Source organism: Physeter macrocephalus, chromosome 10 (assembly GCF_002837175.3).
Source record: "Physeter macrocephalus isolate SW-GA chromosome 10, ASM283717v5, whole genome shotgun sequence".
In the NCBI taxonomy this organism is placed as follows: Eukaryota; Metazoa; Chordata; class Mammalia; order Artiodactyla; family Physeteridae; genus Physeter; species Physeter macrocephalus.
In genome coordinates this window covers 264,974-285,131 of record NC_041223.1, presented here as the reverse complement: position 1 = coordinate 285,131, position 20,158 = coordinate 264,974, and the positions used below count along the sequence as shown (strand labels likewise).

General features: G+C 48.7%; 1 long non-coding RNA gene across 1 annotated transcript in view; it reads left to right on the top strand.

Annotated features, from left to right (window-relative positions):
• The window catches only part of LOC114487002 (uncharacterized), a 20,823-nt gene extending 14,136 nt beyond the window's left edge, over positions 1-6,687 (top strand). Inside the window, exons 2-3 of the long non-coding RNA XR_003681565.2 lie at positions 3,054-3,159; positions 5,766-6,687. This is a non-coding gene — a long non-coding RNA (uncharacterized lncRNA). The remainder of the gene's footprint in view (positions 1-3,053; positions 3,160-5,765) is intronic.
• Positions 6,688-20,158: the final 13,471 nt, after the last annotated feature.

Here is a 20,158-nt window from a genome sequence, read left to right as displayed (position 1 = left end):
TCGGCGGCATGTGGGATCTTCCCGGACCGGGGCACGAACCCACGTCCCCTGCATCGGCAGGCGGACTCTCAACCACTGCGCCACCAGGGAAGCCCGGGTCTCCCAAATTTTTGATTGTTTACCCTAACAGTAAACTCTTAAACATTATTTTATTGAAGTATAATTGACTTACAATATTATATTATTTTATGTGTATAACATAGTGATTTGATATTTTTACACATTTCAAAATGATCACCACAAAGTCTCGTTACCATCTGTCATCACATAGAGTTATAACAATATTATCGGCTATATTCCCCACACTGTACATTTCATCCCTGGGACTTATTTATTTTATAACTGGAAGTTTGTCCCTCTTAACCTCCCTCACCTATTTCTCTCATCCCACCACTTCCCTCCCTTCTGTGACTCTGTTTCTGTTTTGTTATGTTTGTTCTTTTTTTTTTTTTAAAGATTCCACATATAAGTGAGATCATACAGTGTTTGTCTTTCAATGTCTGACTTATTTCATTTAGCATAATACCCTCTAGGTTCATCCATGTTGTCCCAAATGACAAGATTTCATTCTTCTTTTATGGCTGAGTAATATTCCATTGCATGTATGTACCACATCTTCTTTATCCATTCACCTGTGATGGTCACTTGGGCTGCTTCTGTATCTTGGCTATTGTAAATAATGCTGCAATGACCATAGGGGTACTTATATCTTTTCAAATTAGTGTTTTTGTTTTCTTTGTAAAAATGCCCAGAAGTGGAATTGCTGAGTAATATGGTGGTTCTAGTTTTAGTTTTTTGAGGAACCTCCATACTGTTTTCCACAGTGGATGCACCAGTTTACATTCCCATCGACAGTGCACGAGGGCTCCCTTTTCTCCACTTCCTCGACAACACTTGTTATTTGTTGTCTTTCAGACGATAAACTTTCTGATAGGTGTGAGGTGGTGTCTCACTGTGGTTTTGATCCCCATTTCCCTGATGACTAGTCATGTTGAGCATCTTTTCATGTGCCTGTTGGCCATCTCTTTGTCTTCTTTGGAAAAATGTCTGTTCAGGTCTTCTGCCCAATTTTTAATTGGACTCTGTTTCTTTGATGAGTTGTATGAGTTCCTTGTATATTTTGGATATTAACCCATTATTGGATGTATCATTTGCAAATATCTTCTCCCATTCAGTAGGCTGCCTTTTTGTTTTGTTGATAGTTTCCTTTACTCTGCAAAAGCTTTTTAGTTTGATGTAGTCCCATTTTAAATATTTTGATTTTTTTTCCCTTGCCTGAGGAGACATAGCCAAAAAAATATTGCTAAGACCCATGTCAAAGAGCATACTGCCTGTGTGTTCTTCTAGGATTTTTATGGCTTCAAGTCTTACATTTAAATCTTTAGTCCATTTTGAGTTTATCTTTGTGAGAAGGTGGTCCATTTTGATTCGTTTGCATGTAGCTGTTCAATTTTCCCAACAGCATTTGTTGAAGAAACTGTCTTTCCCCACTGTATATTCTTGTCTCCTTTGTTGCAGATTAATTGACTGTAGGTGCATGGGTTTATTTCTGGACTCCTATTCTGTTCCATTGATCTATGTGTCTGTTTTTGTGCCAGTACCTTACTGTTTTGGTTATTATAGCTTTGTAGTATAGTTTGAAATCAGGGAGCATGATTCCTCTATTTTTGCTTTTCTTTCACAAATGGTTTTGGCACTTTGGGGTCTTTTGTGGTTCTATACAAATTTTAGAATTATTTGTTCTAGTTCTGTGAAAAATGCCATTGTTATTTTGATTGGATTGCATTGAATCTATAGATTGCCTTGGAAAGTATGCTCATTTTAACAATTTTAATTCTTCCAATCCATGAGCACAGAATATCTTTCCATTTGTTTGTGTTGTCTTCAGTTCTTTCGTCAATGTCTTATAGTTTTCTGAGAACAGGTCTTTTACCTCCTTGGTTATATTTATTCTTAGACCATTTATTCTTTTTGATGCAGCTGTAAATGGGATTGTTTTCTTAATTTCTGTTTCTGATAGTTCATCAGTGTATAGAAACACAACAGATTTCTGTTTATCAATTTTGTATCCTGCAACTTTACTGAATTTACTTATTCTAATAGTTTTTTGGTGAAGTCTTTGGGGTTTTCTATATATAGTATCGAGACATCTGCAAGTCGTGACAGTTTTACTTCTTCCTCTGCCATTTGGATGGATTTTATTTCCTTTTCTTCTCTGATTGCTGTGACTAGGACTTCTAGTACTATGTTGAATAAAAATGGCGAGAGTGGGCATCCTTGTCTTGTTCCTGATCTTAGAGGGAAAGCTTTCAGCTTTTCACCACTGAGTACGATGTAAGCTGTGGGCTTGTCCTAAATGGCCTTTATTATGTTAAAGTATATTCCCTCTACACCCACTTTGTTGAGAGTTTTTTTTTTAATCGTAAATGGATGTTGAATTTTATCAAAAGCTTTTTCTGCATCTATTGAGATAATCATATTATTTTTATTCTTCAGCTTGTTAATGTGGTGTATCACATTGATTGATCTGTGGATATTGAACAAATCTTGCATCCCTGGGATAAATCCCAATTGGTCATGTTGTATGATCCTTTTAATGTATTATTGGATTTTGTTTGCTAATATGTTGTTAAGGATTTTTGCATCTATGTTCATCAGTGATATTGGCTTGTAATTTTCTTTTTTTGTGGTGTCTTGTCTGGCTTTGGTATCAGGGTGATGCTGGCCTCGTAGAATTAGTTCGGAAGTGTTTCTTCCTCTGCACTTTTTTAGAATAGTTTGAGAAGAATAGGCATTAAATGTTTGGTAGAACTGTAAAACTGTCTGGTCGTGAACTTTTGTTTGTTGGGAGTTTTTTTTTTTTTTTTAATAACAAAATATTTTTGACCGTGTGCTGATAATATATGCCTATTTATTTGTAAGTGATATCCATAAACAACTGTTCTAACATATCTACATTATAAAGAAAAATGTAGAATTTTACATGAGATATCTTATCCCATGTAAAATAAAAATGTTAATATTTTCTTCCATGTGCCATGTTTTCTTGCAAGTTGTCTGGAGTTTAAGCACACGTGATGGACACTGGAGGTGCTGAGATGAGGATATGCTGGTGGCCAGAGGACGGGACACAGGTGCAAGCGGCAGGTTTTAACCCAGGTGAATTATACACTATCTGCACCTTGAGCCCTGTTGGTGAAAACCAGAACTGTCTATGTGAAATCTAGACATTTCCAGGGTCTGCTATGGCCCTGGGACAAGACCCCATATATACTGCTATTTCCGCGTGTCAGTTTTTCTCGTTGGACTGGAAGCTCCTCAAAGGCAAGGCTCTGTATTGCTTATTTCACAGAACACTTAGCACAGTGCCTGGGGCGTACTTGACTGGCCTGCTTCTGATAGAGAATTGGGAAAGGATCCCAAGCAGGTATCAGGAAAAAATGCTAAGAAACAGCATCTTTCCATAATAAATTAGTCCCAGATGAGATATTCCTTTTTGCTCATCGAATAACACAATAGACAAAGTGTGTTATATTCAATAAATATGTATCATATGTTTATATGTTTACATATATGTTCATATATGTAAAAAAATGAACTAAATTGTCTGGAGGTTTCATCACACTCAGGACTAGTTACCTACTGGTGGAACCTGTTGCAAAATGAAAAAGCGAGACCCTGTTCGGAAATCATGACAGTATCAGGGGAGCATTGATCCAAGACTGAGGGCTCCCTGAGCATGGACCCTCCTGAGAGTGGATCCCCTGAGCGTGGGCCTCTGAGTGTGCGGGTCCTCGTGACTCGGGGCCCCATGTGGCTGCCAGCTTACGTGCCGTGAGACTGGCCTGATTACACTGCTCTATTTCAGCTATAGTCACATAGGCAGAACCAAGCTGAATCTGCTGTAATTACCAAAGCTACAGGCTCTCAACTGTGTAACTTGGGATTGATCAAAAGCTCCCATCCAGGCCCGGGTATTACACAGCGTACCAGCCATTAAGCTACCACCCCTCAGCTCCCAGTCCTGCCTCCATGTTCTGCTCTGTGGTGCTGACCTGAAGACCACACGTCTGTTCTTTCAGCTGCTCTGCTGGACACTGAGAGGAGGGCTGCCAGAGGGAAACCAAGAGGCTGGAAAGACGGGGAGGGGACTTGTGGCTTGTGGACTGCTCCTGTCTCTGCCTGCACCAACCAGCGATGCTCACCCAGAGACGCAACAGTCAGTAGCGTCACCCGGCATGCATCACCCTGGTAATGCATCACCCAGCCTGCAGCTCTGCACAGTGCTCCTTGAGCTTGGTGGCCACAGCAGCTCCCTCACCCCACTTGCAGTTTTCTGCCACCTGCAGAAACAGCACCTCGCATGCTGCCACCTCTGAGACCCGGACAGCAGCTGGCGTCCCCCCCGCACCTCGATCCCTGGCGCTTCCTCGCTGCCTAAGTTGGAACAATTTCAACTCTTCCCTTGGTTCCTGGATTCTCCTCTCTAAGGAGCTAACAACCTCCTATTGAACAGTTCTTTACACCAACAGCTCTTCATATGAGATTCTTCTGCTCCAACAGCTGGCGCTGCTACCACCTCCTGGCTGCGTCCTGACTGCACCCCCGGGGCTCGCTGAAGGGACTGACTGGAAATCCTTCGTTGTGTTGGGACATCACACGTCCCGAGTGGGAGAGACAGCAGCCCAGTCAGAGAGCAACGCAGACGCACCCGTCCCCTCCATGCACACCTGCCCCCTCCATGCACACCTGTCCCCTCCATGCACACCTGCCCCCTCCATGCATACCTGCCTCTCCCGCTGGGGGAGGGTCACACTGTTGGACCCGTGTGACTAAAGGCCGAATGTCTTTGCTTTAATAATTAGAGGTCAATGCAATGGAAAAGGCTACAGGACCCAGCCTCTCAGACTGTGCCTGATGTGAGGAGACCTCCTGGGTCGGGATGGACTAGCTGGCCTGGCGTCAGAGCCCTGCTGTGACGTCTCCACCCTACAACAGGTGGGAGAGGGTTTCACCAGCGAGCGCAGTGCAACATCCACTCTCAGGACAGGCTCCTCTGCACAGCACTATTTGCTGTTTTGAAAAACGACCCAGAAAGTTGATAACACTACAAGCCATGCTAAAAGATAGCCGTTTCAAGGAAAGTTGTGCACAGAAAAGAGAGAGAAGGGCCCAACTCCAAATAAGCCACCACAGGAGGAAACTGCAGAGATAAAGGAGCCCACAGAAGAGGAGGAAGTGGGCCAAGGTCCAGTTTATCCTAATAAGGGGTCCGTAAGCACCGGCTGCTGCCTGGTCGTGAAGAAGAGAAAAGCACCCAGAGGTGGAGCCGCGCTGCATTAGCACCCTGGTCCCAGCAGGGCAGTCAAGCAGAAACCATGGCTGTGCCCACACCTCACCTGTTCCAGACCAACGCCTGTGCGTCCACATCCGTCTCCCTCTGTACATGGACATGATGTACATGTGTATTACGTATACATACATTTATAGGCATATATGTGTTGTTTTTTATATTCTAAAATTTAACTTTACTTTGATATTTTAAAACACGTACGATGCAGATGCAGAAAGAGCTGCATGGGCACTCCCTGTACCCACGCACCTTGGGAGACTATCACTCAGGGTGGGTCCTGCTTCCTCAATGCCACTGCCCCCGTTCTCTCGCTTCTCCCTCTGCCTCCCTCTCTCTCTTTGTTGGGGTATTTTAAATCTCTCCCCAATGCCATCTCATTTCAGGTAAATACCTTGGTTTGTATTTCTCACAGGTGCGGACTTTCTACCAAAGAAGCAGGGAGGATGTATCAGATGCACATTGACTGCTCTGTGATGGTCCTGGACCTCGAGGGAGGTTAGTTTGGGACAGAAGACCAGAGGGGAGGGGCTTCCCTGGCGGTCCAGTGGTTAAGAGTCTGCACTTCCACTGCAGAGGGCACGGGTTTGATCCCTGCTCTGGGAACTAAGATCCCACATGCCACAAAATGTGGGGAAAAAAGAAAAAAAAGAAAAAGAAAAAGAAAACCATAGGGGAGCTGTTTCCTACAGGAGCACAGAATCAGGGAACCAGCTCTGACTCCACGTTGGTTTTATAAGCATGATTAGATGTGTGAAAAAATAAGCAACGTCTACTCTTCTAAAGAGTGTCTTTTAAGAGAGATTTGTTTAAACCATGCCTCCTCTTTTCCCCAATAAGGAGAAAAGTACACACTGAAATAAGGACGTACAGCATCCAGGGTTAATCTATGGGTAAATGAGATGATCTATTAACTCTGGCACAGATTCCTCGGGACGTAACAGGACTCATGTTAGGGTTTAAGGACTTGGCGCTTCCTAGGTTTATTGCTGTGTGCTCTTATAGGAGGTTACTTATGTCTCAGTTTCTTCACCTGCTAGTTGGGGCTAATAATGCTTATCTCACAGACTCTTGTAGGATTACATGAGGGAGCACATGTGACGTACAGCGCCTGACATGTAACCACTGCTCAGTGAGCATGAGCTGTGTATGGTGACTGGTGAGGACACCCATGTGTCCTACTGCCTGCATTCTGTGAGCCTTCTGTGGGCCCCTCACACTCAAAGATCACACAAGCCTTTTGCTCCGCCATTAACCCTAGTTTATATTGAGTTGGCCAAAAAGTTTGTTTGGGTTTTTTTTGTAAGATCTTATAATAACATAACATAAAAGTGGTATGGAAGACCCAAGATCAAACTTAGATTCTCATTTTTTCCTACTCGGTAAGGATAAAGAGTAACATTCTTCTCCCTTGTTTGTTTCTTTTTCTTTCTTTTTTTTATTGAAGTATAATTGATTTATAATACGTTAGTTTCTGGTGTACAGAAAAGTGATATATATTCCTTTTCAGATTCTTTTCCCTTATAGGTTATTACAAGATATTAAATATAGTTCCCTGTGTTATACAGTAGGTCCTTGCTGATTACCTATTCTATATATAGTAGTACGTATGTTGATCCCAAGCTCCTAATTTATCTCTTCCCACCTTTCCCCTCTGGTAACCATAGGTTTCTTTTCTATGTCTGTGAGTCTGTTTCTGTTTTGTAAATAAGTTCATTTGTATCATTTTTAAGATTCCACATACAAATGATATCATATGTTATTTGTCTTTCTCTGTCTGACTTACTTCACTTAGTATGATAACCTCTAAGTCCATCCATGTTGCTGCAAGTGGCATTATTTCATTCTTTTTTATGGCTGAGTAACATTGTGTATATGTACCAACCTTCTTTATCCATTCATCTATCGATGGGCATTTAGGTTGCTTCCATGTCTTGGCTATTGCTTCCTTGTTTATTTCTAATGCACCTACATGTGTCTAAGAATGGTAAAATACTGTCTACTTTTTTATCAGTTACTTTTTGGGGAAAATAGTAGCTCCTTGAGACTCTAGAGTTCCCTTTAGCCAATGAAAAATCACTAAGAGCCATTTAAGAAGCTGTGGGTAACTTGGTTGTGAAATTTACAAAGCCATCCCAAACATGATAAAGTCAAAGAAATCCATACACGGCCACATCAGAATCAAACAGCTAAAACCCAAAGACAAAGAAAAAATCTTGCAAGCAGCCAGAGAAAACAACATATTTCATATAGGGAATAACAATTCAGATGACTGTGGATTCATCACCAGAAACAAGGGAGGTCAAAAAGGAAAAGAGCTGTCAGCCTAAAATTTTATATCCAGCCAAAAATACCTTTCAACAATGAAGTGAAATGCAGGCATGCAATGTTCAGAAAAGAACAGCTAAGATGATCTGTGGCCAGCCAGACCTGTGCTAGAAGAAATGCTGAAGGAACCTCTTCTGGTGGAAATGATACCAGAGAGAACCTGGAGCTTCAGGAATGAAGGAGGAGCACAGAAATGGTAAATATCTGGATAAATAAAATAGGCCGTTTTCTTCTCTTAATTTCTTTAAAATGTGTATGGTGAATAAAAGCAGAGTCTATAACATTGTCATCGTGTTTTCAATCTATGTAGATGTAATGCAGTATAAAGGGGCAGGGAAAATTTCTTTATGCCACATGCAGTGGTGAGATATTAACTCTGAGACTGTGAAAAGTTAAACCTGTAAGTTGTAGTGACTTCAGCAGCCACACACCCACAAGCTATAGGAAGAGCTATAGACCAGACCCCATAGAGAAATTAACATGCAATATTAAAAACATTCTAATAATTCTAAGAAAGATAGGAAAGGGGAAATAGAGGGATGAAAACAACAGGGACAGACAGAAAAACAAACAATAAAATGGTAGACTTAAATCCAAACATATCAATAATTACATTAAATATAAATGGCTTAAACATATCCATAAAAAATAGAGATTATTACATTGGATTAAAAAAAAGACCCACTGTACTGCCTACAGGAAACCTACTTTAAAAATAATGACATATGGGACTTCCCTGTTGGCACAGTGGTTAAGAATCTGCCTGCCATTGCAGGGGACACGGGTTCGATCCCTGGTCCAGGAAGATCCCACATGCCGTGGAGCAAGTAAGCCTGTGTACCACAACTACTGAGCCTGTGCTCTAGAGCCTTCAAGCCACAAGTACTGAAGCCCGTGTGCCTAGAACCCGTGCTCCACAGCAAGAGAAGCCACTGCAATGAGAAGCTCGCACACTGCAACGAAGAGTAGCCCCCACTGGCCGCAACTAGAGAAAGCCCACGTGCAGCAACAAAGACCCAATGCAGCCAAACATAAATAAATAAATAAATTTCTTTAAAAAATAAATAAAAATAATGACATAGAGAGGTAAAAAAGATACATTCAAACATCAATATCTTTTTATGTAGCTACGATGGTTACACTGAATCAAAGTAGACTCCAGAAGAAGGAAAATTATTGATAAAGGAGATGACTAATGAGAAAACGGTTGATTCATCAAGGAGACATAACAATCCTAAATGAGTATGCACTTAATAGAAGAACTTCAAAGGACAGGAAGTATAAAATCATAGAGCTGAAAGAAGCAATGAATCAATAATTATAGTTGGAGACTTTAATGTTCCTTTATCAGTAATTGATGGAAACTGAAAAACACTAATGAAATAAATCAAAGACTATCTAAACAAATGCAGAGACATATCATGTTCATGGATTGGGAGAACTTAGTTACCATGTTGGTACTCTCCAAATTGAACTATAGATTTAACACAATTCCAAAAAAATCTCAGTAGGATTTTTTTTTTACACATATAAATAAGCTCATTCTGATATTTACATGGAAGCCAAATAAACTAGAATAGCTAAAATAATTTTGAAAAAGAACAAAATTGGAGGTGTCACACTATCTGCTTTTAAGACTCAATCTAAGGCTACATTAATTAAGACAGCATGATATTGACAAAAGGAATAACACACATCAGTACTTGTATGAGGATGTGGAGTAACAGATATTCCCATACGTTTCTGATGACAATGCAAAATGGTACAGCTACCCTAGGAAACAGTTTGATAGTTTCTTACAAAGTTAAACAGGTGCTTATTATAACACCCCAAAGTTCCACTCTAAACTGTAGAGAATGAAAAGCTCATGTAACTATAAAAACCTGTACACCAATGTTTATAGCAGCTTTATTCATAATCTTCAAAAACAGGAAATAAGCCCAATGTCCTTCATGCGGTACATCCATGCGACAGAAGGGTGACCCTGCGGGGAAAGCAGTGGCTGTGGACACAGCCGTGCCGTGGGCCCGTCTCACAGGCATCACGCTGAACAAAAGGAGCCCGTCTTACACCGTCTGATTCAATCTATGTGACCTTCCAGAGGAGGCAGGATTGTCAGGACAGAGAACATATCAGGGTCGGGGCAGGGGGAGGGCGTGACTGCAGGGCTCCATGAAGACGTGTCTCGAGGTTGATGGAATGTCGTAGTGGTGGGTGGTCACCTGAATCTGCAAAGGTGGTAAAACTCATAAAACTCTACACCAAAAAAGGGTCTATTTTATTGTACATAAAATGTTTAAACGCACACGTAAATTGGGAAGAATTTACTTTTTTAAAGCTATAAACATATGTCCTGATTTGTCATCAGTCATGTATTAACCCTCATCCTCATCGTGGACGGCTGTATTTTTCCCGCGCAGTAAGCGCCTGTGTATGAGGCACAGATTTCTTGCGTCGGTCACGCAGGGAGATTCAGTCACTCTTCCCACAGCCACTGATGGAGCTTCCCCCTTGCAACTGAAAAAGATTTCACCTTAAAATTCTCTCTCATCTTGGAAAGACTAATGACCCCCAAGGTGTTCATGCTGTAATCCCCAGATCCTGAGAATATGTTAGCTTATAGGGCGAACGGGAACTAGGCAGATGGTGTGAATATCGCCCATCAGCTAACCTTAAGATAGGGCGGTGATCCTGGGGTACGCGGTGGGCCCGATGTAATCGCAAGGCCCTTAAATGTGTGGGCGGCGGCAGGAGAGGTCAGAGGGCTGGGATGTGGGGAGGACTCACTGGCCATTGCTGGCTTTGGAGGGGGAGGAGGGGCGGAGTGGACCATCAGAAGCTGGAAAAGGAGGAAGGAAGCAAAAAGATTCTGTCCTGGAGCTTCCAGAAGGAACACTGCTGCCCATGGTGTTTCTATCCTAGTGCGACCTATTTAGGGCTTTCCACCTGCGGATCTTTGACGCGCAATTAGCGTTGTTTTAAGCCGCTAGGTGGTGTTAATTGTCATAGCACCAAGATGCTAATACGCGGTCTTGCAGGCCTCAACTGCCCCAGGTGTAGTCTTGGACCACCTGCTTCGGTCCCTCAGGTGTGACGGGAAGCTCAGAGCCCCGTCCAGACTTCCAGAGTCAGGATCCTGGGGCTGGGGCCCAGAGACTGAAGCTTCTGCAGGTTTCTGCCCCACTGCAGGGGGCACTGTCCTGGGGTCCTGGAGAACAGGTCCCCCCCCCGCCCCCCAGGCAGACCCTGAGGCTTTCCAGGCCCGTCCCTCAGGGAGCAGAAACGCATGGCCCAAGGCAATTACCCCACCACCCTCTCTGGGGCCAGGCCACGGGCCATGACCATGCTGACCCCTCACCAGCTTGTTGGCTGCTACACAGCGGACTGAACCTGGGCGAGAGGGGGGGGGTGGTGGGGGAGGGAGGGAGCGCTTCCAGGTCACCACCAAGCTCATCTGCCTGACGACTGCTCCCTGGGTGCGTCTGGGCGAAGCGCACGGCTGCTGAGAGTCAGTTGCGTCCAGGACGCTCTCTGGGCCCTCGGCCTCCTCCACCCGCTACTGCCCTCCTCTGTGCTCAGACCGTGGGCGCAGGATGGGGTTCAGAGCCGCACTGGCAGACGGAAGGACCAATTACAGCCCCATCCCCTCGGGGGGCACATCCCCGTACTCGGGGGCTGATGATAAACGAATTGGAAGAGAAAAGTGCGCTCTGAGCAGCAGGCTCTGCGCACTCCTGTCAGCGCGCTGCAATTCGTTGCTTAAATGCCAGGGCTGCCGGAGGGGCCTGTGGGCTCACCGCGTGCAGGCTGCTCCCGAAACCTGGGCAGGAACCCTCTCGGAATCCGCGGGCGGCCGCGAGCCCTCTCACCAAATGGGCCGCCTTTTCCTGGGAAGGTCCCTGGGGTGGGGGCTTGAGATAAGTACCTGGGGAGTTTCGTGTCTAAATCCCCTGACGTGGAAAGGAGACCCGGACAGGGCTCTTGCAGCAGCGTTGCCTCGGCGACGGGGCGGCTGTGACAGGCGTGGCGGGATGGGGGACCCGGAGGCTTGCAAGGGGGGAAGTGGGGCACAGAAGGTGGTGAAGGCCTCCCGGGGAGTTCCTCAGACCCCCCTTCCAGCCCCGCCTGTGCCGCAGAGCGGCGCCCAGGCTCCAGGACGGGGCTAGGGGTCTGGAGCTGCTGGGGCAGGAGGGAAGCCGAGCAGGAAGGGGCAGCGCCTCCTTCCCCAGGGCTCCCCCCGTGGCCCTCCACCCCACCGACCCCAGGGCAGGGGCTGCCCGCCCCTCATAGCACGATCGCAGCCACGGGACAGCTGGGACCCTTCACTGGTCCTTTGGCCCGTTTGGACCCGAAAGGTCCCTTGGAACCTGGGAATCAGTCCAGGCTCCGCCCCGGCTGGAAACCCCATGGGGGCAGCCTCCCTGTGTGCTGGGCAGCAGGCCTGGGGTGGGGTGCTGCCTGCCCTGCGCCCTCCTCCCCCCACCCGCTCCTGCCCCCGCGGCTGGTTGTCCAGCATCCCAGCGCTGGCCGCCCACGTCACCTGTCGCTCCTGTTCAGCGATTACGTGGCGCTCGGCGCCTACACCCGCCTGTCACCATAAGGTTTTCCACATAAGTCATGTCACCTGCACATACTAGTCATCTCCTTCGCCTCCTTCCAGGTTCTACGTATCTTTTCTCTCTCCTGTCCAAGTGGATTAGCTCGTTCTTGTACAACCTTTCATGGTTAACTGGGGCTTGATCTGATTCCCATTTCGTGAGTCTGGAGTAGCCCTCTGCATCACCCACACAACATTTCTTGGGTGACTTCCTGGCTCTTGAAGGAAGGCATGCAGCCTATTTTATCATCGCCATATTTTAAATATGTTTTCACTATAATCTGCTTTCCCTGAAATCTGTCTGCCGCATGACAGTTTCAGCAATGACAGTTCCCTGAAGTTTACTCTTTGCAGCTTTTTCCACTTCCACGGGAAGCCCCGAGTCTGAAATGTGAGTTTCTGATAGGAAGATACTCAAACGGCGACCACCCTGCCTCCCTTTAGAATATTGCTCTTCTTCCCCCATGACTGGGAAATATTCAGGACAACTCTGGAAATCATTCGATTTTTTTTAGGGTCTAAGGATCTGTGTTATATTTGGGCACAATTTTGGAGCTACAGAAAATATGTCTCCTAAAAAATGTATCTGCCACTAATTTTGCCTGAACTTTCGACCTTCTTCTTCCTTCTTGGATGAGGCAGGGCACTCAGGGCGGATGTCTGTGGGCTGTGTTCCGGCAGGAGCCCAGGTTCTTCCCTCCCTGGTCACTCTGACTCCATTCTGGGAACACGCCCGTCTAGGACGTCGTCCACGGGGCAGGGGTGGGGCTGACCTGCCTCCATCCCGGGACATCCCCCGCCCACGGGCACTGGCTTAGGAATGTTCCCTGCTCGTGGCAAATGTGGCTGCACAAGCAAGTGGCCCGGCGGTCCGGCCCCTCCACGAGGATGCACCCCTCACCGAGAGCCGTCCAGGAGCACAAGCACACGTGCTGGGAGTGACACACACGCAGCCGGGGTGGAGTGGGGGTGCACACTCTAGGGGGTCCTGTTTCCTGGAGACCTGGGGCATCTTCTCTCACGAGCCAGGACACCTGCTCTTTTGTCTGGTCCTGGACAGGAAATGTCACCTAAGCTACAGCCCAGGGCTACCTGTGCTACGTTCGCGGGTCAGATGACAGGCAATATGCACACGTGTCGCCTGGGAGTGCTCGTATGGGGCGCCAGACCTGGGCTCCACCTGCCAGCCGTATTCCAGTTTGCTGCAGGGTCTCTCTTCTAAACGCTCAGCCTAAATTTATCAGTCTTCCAACTCTGTACTCACAGAAGACGCTTCCATGAGGACCTGCTTCCCACTACACCAGGGCTGGACCTTCTGGAAGCGGCTGCAGTGCCGTCAGCACGTAAGCATGAGCATCCACCCAGTGAGGCTATTTCCCCACCACTCACTGTCACCTTCCGAGAGCCTCGAGCTACGGAATTTGTTCCCTTTTCTGCAGTCAATAAAGAACATGAGGAGGCAAAACCTGGACTAAGCAGAGGTCCCTCTCGTGAGGCCAGAGCCCGGTGGCTTCAGAGGAGGGTAATGCCTGTGGGGTTCAGTGAGTCCAGCCCAGCGAACAGAGCGTAGAATCTGCATCCAGACTTGAATCCATCACAGCCCCTTCGTCTTCAGGGGCTGGTCTCTAGAGAGACCATCTTTCCTTCGGGCATCCCTTGGTCTTTTGGAAATTTGGAAGGAAGGGGCTCCTCAGGGAGTGCTGCTGAAGGGGTCCTGGGTGTTTACAGAGTGTTAGGCAAGGTGGTGTGTTTCAAGTGGAATCAGTCGATCAGCTGATTTATCGGGCCTTCAAATATGAGTAGCAGGCGATCCCTGGTGAGAACCCTGCCCTGCCCTCAGGAGGCTCAGTGAGACCCCCACCCCCACCCCACGAAGGACTGGCTGTCTTGAGGACAAGGCTTTTCCCCATATCCTTGACTGTTTTCCTGAGCTACTACTGCCTAGAAGCCACAGTTGTCAGGCTTGGAATACCTGGACACGTCCCACCTACTTATTCTGTTTCATTAGAGCTTAATCAACGCAATGGAGACAATCGGCCATATTACTCAATAGCTGATCATTGAATTGTCCTGAACTAAAGCCCAAGGCTGATTACGCTGGACTCTGGTAAACAAGACATGCGTTTGTGGGAAAGGGCTTTATTTCCACCTGCTCTGGGCTGGCCGGTCTCCACACGCCCCCCTGGGACGTGGACCCTTCTGGCTGCTCCTTTGTGGCTACTACTCCTTCCACGTGTGGACTCTGCCCACTGACCTCCAGAGCTGCACCCAGACCCTCTGCCCAGGTCTGTCTCCTGTGAAACTGTTGGTGACCTTGTGAGCCCAGGGTGACTGTCCTCTCCCTTGAATGGTTACATTATTGTCTGTTATTATAGCTATTATCCACTGGGTATAAATTAACAGTAGTGACTACTCAGTCTCTGACTTTTGAGACTTTTTTCCAAGAAGAAGGCTAGTTGGGAAGAAAGCCTAGCTTTAAGCTCGTGAATTGCCTCACAGGTAGTGGCAGTCCACAAATATGGGAACAGAAAGTGTGTCCTGGGACCGAGAGTGGACATCAATCAGTGAGAGGTTTCATCCTAGCTGAGCAGGCGGGAGTCTATAGCGATGCCTTTACCGTTGTACACGGCACCTTGGCTTCATGTGTTAAGGATAGGTTTGGGTTGGTGTGACCAGATGAGGAGGACGTGTGACTACAATGGTTCTTGTGAGAAGAGTTACCAGTCATGCCCTCACTTTAGCCGATGTATAGCTAAGATCGAGTATAATTGGGTTATTGCAAACGGAACTGTTTAAAAGGCACCGGGAAGCTGACTCTTCGAGAGAACTTTGTGGTCAGAGAAGCTTTGCTCTGGGCCCACTCCTGTGTCCTCCCCATGGCCGTAGCCCCAGGGCTCCTTCCTGGCCCGGGTCCACGTTCATTCACACTGTCCTGCTGTAGATGCCACAAGAGAAACCCGCTGTTGTGAAAAGAAAAACATTCTGTGGTTTGACTTCCACTTTGGGCTGATGTTTTCCACCAAGAGAAATGAAAGTTTTACCCTTTAAAGTTTATATCAAGCAGGAGTAAAATGACATTTGTATTTATTACTATGAACAAATCAGCTGAAACAGAACAACAAAAGCAAGAGAAGACAATACTCGAATCACATGTTTGTGGTACCAACTAGGTGGAGGGTTGACTAGGTGTAAGTCAAAGAGAAAAAGCAAGAAATATCACATTATGCAAATATACGTTTTGGAACTTATTGGAGACAAAGCACAAAGGGAAATTTTTAATATGCAAATAAAAACTAGTTTTCTGGAAAATATTTGCACATGCATTAAAGAGCCCACAGATTTAGGGTGTGGTGATGGCGAAAGGAACAATAACTCCTGCTTGTGCAGATTGATGGGTCCTGGCAGCAGCCGTGCGGCTGAGCCGCCTCGCTGGTACCCCGGGGCGTTTCGGCCACGCAGGCCTCGCTCTCCACACCGCGCTGTCCGTGCGTCGGCGCCATAACGAGTCGGGGCTGCCGGGCCTGCGGGGGAGGAGCTGTCCTGGCGCAGAGGCTCCTCCCCAGGGGGGCGTGGCGCGGTCCCCCGGGGGGCGTGGCGCGTTCATTTTGTCCCTGAACCAGGCTCTTCTCCAGCGGCACCTGCCCACCCAGGAATGGGACCCTGCTGAGCGGGCCGCGGCAGGCCCCTCTCTCACTCGACCCCCCCCAAGCAGTTTTGTGTATTTGGGGGGCTGCTCGCGCTCTGCCGCCCGAGCAGACAGACAGCTGCTCCGGCCAACAGCTCGGAGGGACCGTAGCTCCCAGCCTGGCACCAGAAGGGTCATCAGAAGGACACGGGTCAGTGTCTGAATTTCTGCTGAAGTTGGAAGGCTGTTTGAACGTCTCCTTTGCATTTTTTTTCTCCTCGGTGTTGACATTAAGATAGTGAAGGGATAGTTAACATAGTTAAGGTTTAAGAAGATGACCCATTCGGAACCCTAGTCGGTTGTTATTTCCTGTTAATGTAAGACTTTTAAGTTCAATGAAAGTAAAAGTGAGATATCGCTTGAGATTCAGTGTTTACATAAATAATAGAAGACCACATGGCTTGGCTTGAGCTAATTCTATTCTTTATTCAAAATATACACTGGCATTCCTGGGTACATTCTTTTTTTTTTTTTTTTTTGTGGTATGCAGGCCTCCCTCTGTTGTGGCCTCTCCCGTTGCGGAGCACAGGCTCCGGACGCGCAGGCTCAGCGGCCACGGCTCACGGGCCCAGCCGCTCCGCGGCACGTGGGATCCTCCCAGACCGGGGCGCGAACCCGGTTCCCCTGCATCGGCAGGCGGACGCGCAACCACTGCGCCACCAGGGAAGCCCCTGGGTACATTCTTACAACACAAATGCAGTGAATTTGCAAAGAGGGAGCACACACTAATACGTACAGTACACCCAGCAGCTCTCTGTGGAAGTCGGAAGGCTATTCGACTCCGCGTTTCTTCCCTCTTCTCCAGCTCTTCGGCCCTCCTGATCCCACCTTTTCTGGGGTTGCTTGGCTGAGGACCTGAACACACACCCATCGCTGTGGCTCAAGTAACCTCCAGGGCCTTGGGGGCCAGACGGTCTGGGTGGACATTCCTGGGAGAAAGTGAGTAGAGGCTGGCCAGGTGGTCAGGAGAAAATTCGGCCAATGCGTTAGAGGGAGGTCTGCGGCGGTCCCAACCCGTAAGCCGGCTCAGGAGCTCAGGAGGGGGCAGGACGCCCGTGAGGGCAGACGCTCGTGGGCTCCGGTTCAGGCCAAGCTGGGCCTAATCTGCGCTGCGCACGGACCAGCTGAGTGGACTCCACACACACCCAGCTCGCAAGGCCTCCGTCTCATCCGTAAGTCACATCGTCTCCTGATGAGGGTCTCGAAAAGGTCAGGTAAGACGGTATCTGTACAAAATCAGCACAACGAGAGTTCAGTGACTGTCCCCATCACCATCCCCTGTGGTATCTCCAGCCAAGGCCTCGATCACACTTTCCTTTGCGTTAATGTGTGTGAGCTCTTCCCTAGAGCAGCATCTCTCAACTCTAATGGGCAACGAGTCACCTGGGAATCTTGTCAAAATAAGACGGACTCAATGTGCGTATGAAGTGGGACAGGTTCTGCTTTTACCCAGAAATTCCTGGTGATGGCGGGTCATGGGCGCTGTTTGAACAGCAGGACTCTAGGTCCCGTGAGCAGGTCTGTGTACTCCAAGTCGGCCAGCACAGTGTCCACACGTCGTGGACACTGCGGAAGCCCTGCCTGAGTGGACGGGCGAGGTAAGCTGTGCTGCTGGAAGGAATGGCCCCATACAGCGGGGTGAGGACGAGTGCACAATTCCGTTTAAGAATTTGTGGTCACAGAGGTGTTTATGATGACATGAGGGTTTTGGGGGCATCCCATAACCTCTGAGGCTTGTGTAGAGAGGAACCCACAACATCCCCCCGGCTCCCCGGCTGACAGAGCACAGGGCTGGGCGGACAAGCGCTCTGACTGGTCAACTTGGTTAGCAGTGTGGAGCAGATGCTCTACCCTGCGACGCTGCAGAGTGCTCTCCACTGTCCTACTGTGTGCTCAGCGCGTAGTAGGAGCTCAACAAGTATAATCTACATGAGAAGGAAGGATAAACCCAGAGGAGAAGAAGCCCGAGGAGAGTGATGTGTAAGTCAGATCTGAAGCCAGGGACCATGAGGGAGAGGAGGAGGCTGAGCTCTCCAGGGAGTCAGGGCCGGGGTCCCCACCACCGCCCGCAGTCCAGGGAGCTGCGGGCCAGCCTTTCCCACCTGACGCCCCGCGGCATCCTCCCGCCCCGGACCTGGCTGCACTTCCCAGCTCTGCAGCTCACGGCTGCCAGGCAGCAGGTGACTGTAAACCTCTGTCGGCGCCCAGCCCAAGCACCTGCAATGAGAAGCTTAATAAATCCGTGTCTGGTGTTGGTGCGGCCTAGTTAACGACCTGTCACGTGGTGACCCAGAGCAGCGTCAGCACACTTTCTCTGCGACACCAGCTAGTAAATGTTTGAGGCTTTGCAGCTCCTTGGTCTCAGTCCCAACGACTGAACTCTGCTGGTGGGAGAGAAGCCAGCCAAAGGTGACATGTAGGAGGATCAGAGACGTCCCTGTAAAGGCTTATGTAGAAAGACAGGCAGCAGGTCTTACTCTGCCTCACCTAGAGGCAGGTGTGCCGAGCCGGCTCCTGAAAGACGCTGTCTGAAGACACAGTCCGGTCCAGCTCCTGAAGGGATTTCTTGACTTACGGCCGACCTCACCCAAGCCTGTGTCCAGAGTGAGTACCCGTGGGTGGCGGGAGTTCTGTGTGGTTCATCTGGGCACCTTTGAGCACCCTCCAATTCTGGGCGTCTCTCAGATGGTTTCTGGGGGGAGTGACTGAGTGATAAAGGATCTATTCATTTCCTAACTGATCCAAACCTGTGGCCTAGAGATGGTCAAAGGCACCCCTTCAAGTGTCTACTTGTGAGAATGAGGGGGCCTCGCCTGGGCTCCGGGTCACTGCGGCAGTGTCAGGGCGAGGAGGCCCCTGGAGGGACCTTTGGGCATCGTCACCTACGTCTGCACGGCCAGTCCACGTGGGAGTGCGAGGTTTGCGCTGGTTCCCAGATCCAGCTGGGTTTGAAGCTGCAGGCTCAGGAGGGAGGAGGGGGCTCCTTTCCTGAACTCTCTGCTGGGTTCTGCTGTGAACAACGAAAGTTAGTGATTAACTTAAACATTCCTGGAGCACGTGGGTGAGAGTGGGGAGAAACGGAGATGAAGGAAAATCCCCCTGTGGCCTGTTTATGTCATGGGCTCAAAAGTCCATATGGGTTCTTTTTTATTTATTTATTTATTTTTTTTTGCGGTACGCGGGCCCCTCACCGCTGTGGCCTCTCCCGTTGCGGAGCACAGGCTCCGGACGCGCAGGCTCGGCGGCCACGGCTCACGGGCCCAGCCGCTCCGCGGCACGTGGGATCTTCCCGGACCGGGGCACGAACCCGCGTCCCCTGCATCGGCAGGCGGGCTCTCAACCACTGCGCCCCCAGGGAAGCCCCAGGCAGGTTCTTTAAAGAAGGTTATTTTTAAGACGCTTAGTGGTTTGCACCGCGGGGCAGACGGCCAGAAGGAGCTGCGCAAACCGCTGGGGCGCTTTTCCTCCTTGCTCCCCGCGGCGTCCCCGCGGCGCGAGCTTGGCCCCTGCTCCTCAAGCCTGAGATTTGGTAAAGATGGGAAACATGGGTCATAAAGGCCGTCTGCAGACATTCCAGATTGCTTTGGGCCAAATCCATGAGAAACACCCCCAGACCCTTCGGCTTTGCAGTGTGCTTTGGAGTAGTGTTGCTTGCTTTTTTAAAAATAAGTAACACCAGAGATAGGAAATTAAAAGAGTTGATTCGGATCTAAGGGAGGAAAATCTGTACACTGCGAGGTTGTCAGGTAAACCTGGGGCGAGGCTGGGTTCTTTGAAGCACCCCTACTCACGCTGAATCCTGGGGCACCGCATACCCCGCGGAACAGAGTAGGGCTCGGTGAATAAGTGCTGAGTAAGCAAACACCTGGTGCACACAGCACCGCGGTTTGGTCTCTTCCTCGGCGTCGCTGGCGCTGCCTCACTCCTAGCGCCCCGTCTCCTCACGGAGCGGGTGTGTCCACGGCCCGTGGGCGGCAGGTGGACAGCGGGGGCGGGGAGTGGCTCCTGAGGATATGGCGTGATGGCCGAGCAGGGTGAGGCTTGGGAGGCCACGAGGGCTTTCTTCATGGACGGGAACTCCGTCTTTTATTTTGAAAGGAGATGATGTGTTACCTAAACTTGGATGGAGTTTAAAACGAAGAGAAGGGCTTCCCTGGTGGCGCAGCGGTTGGGAGTCCGCCTGCCGATGCAGGGGACG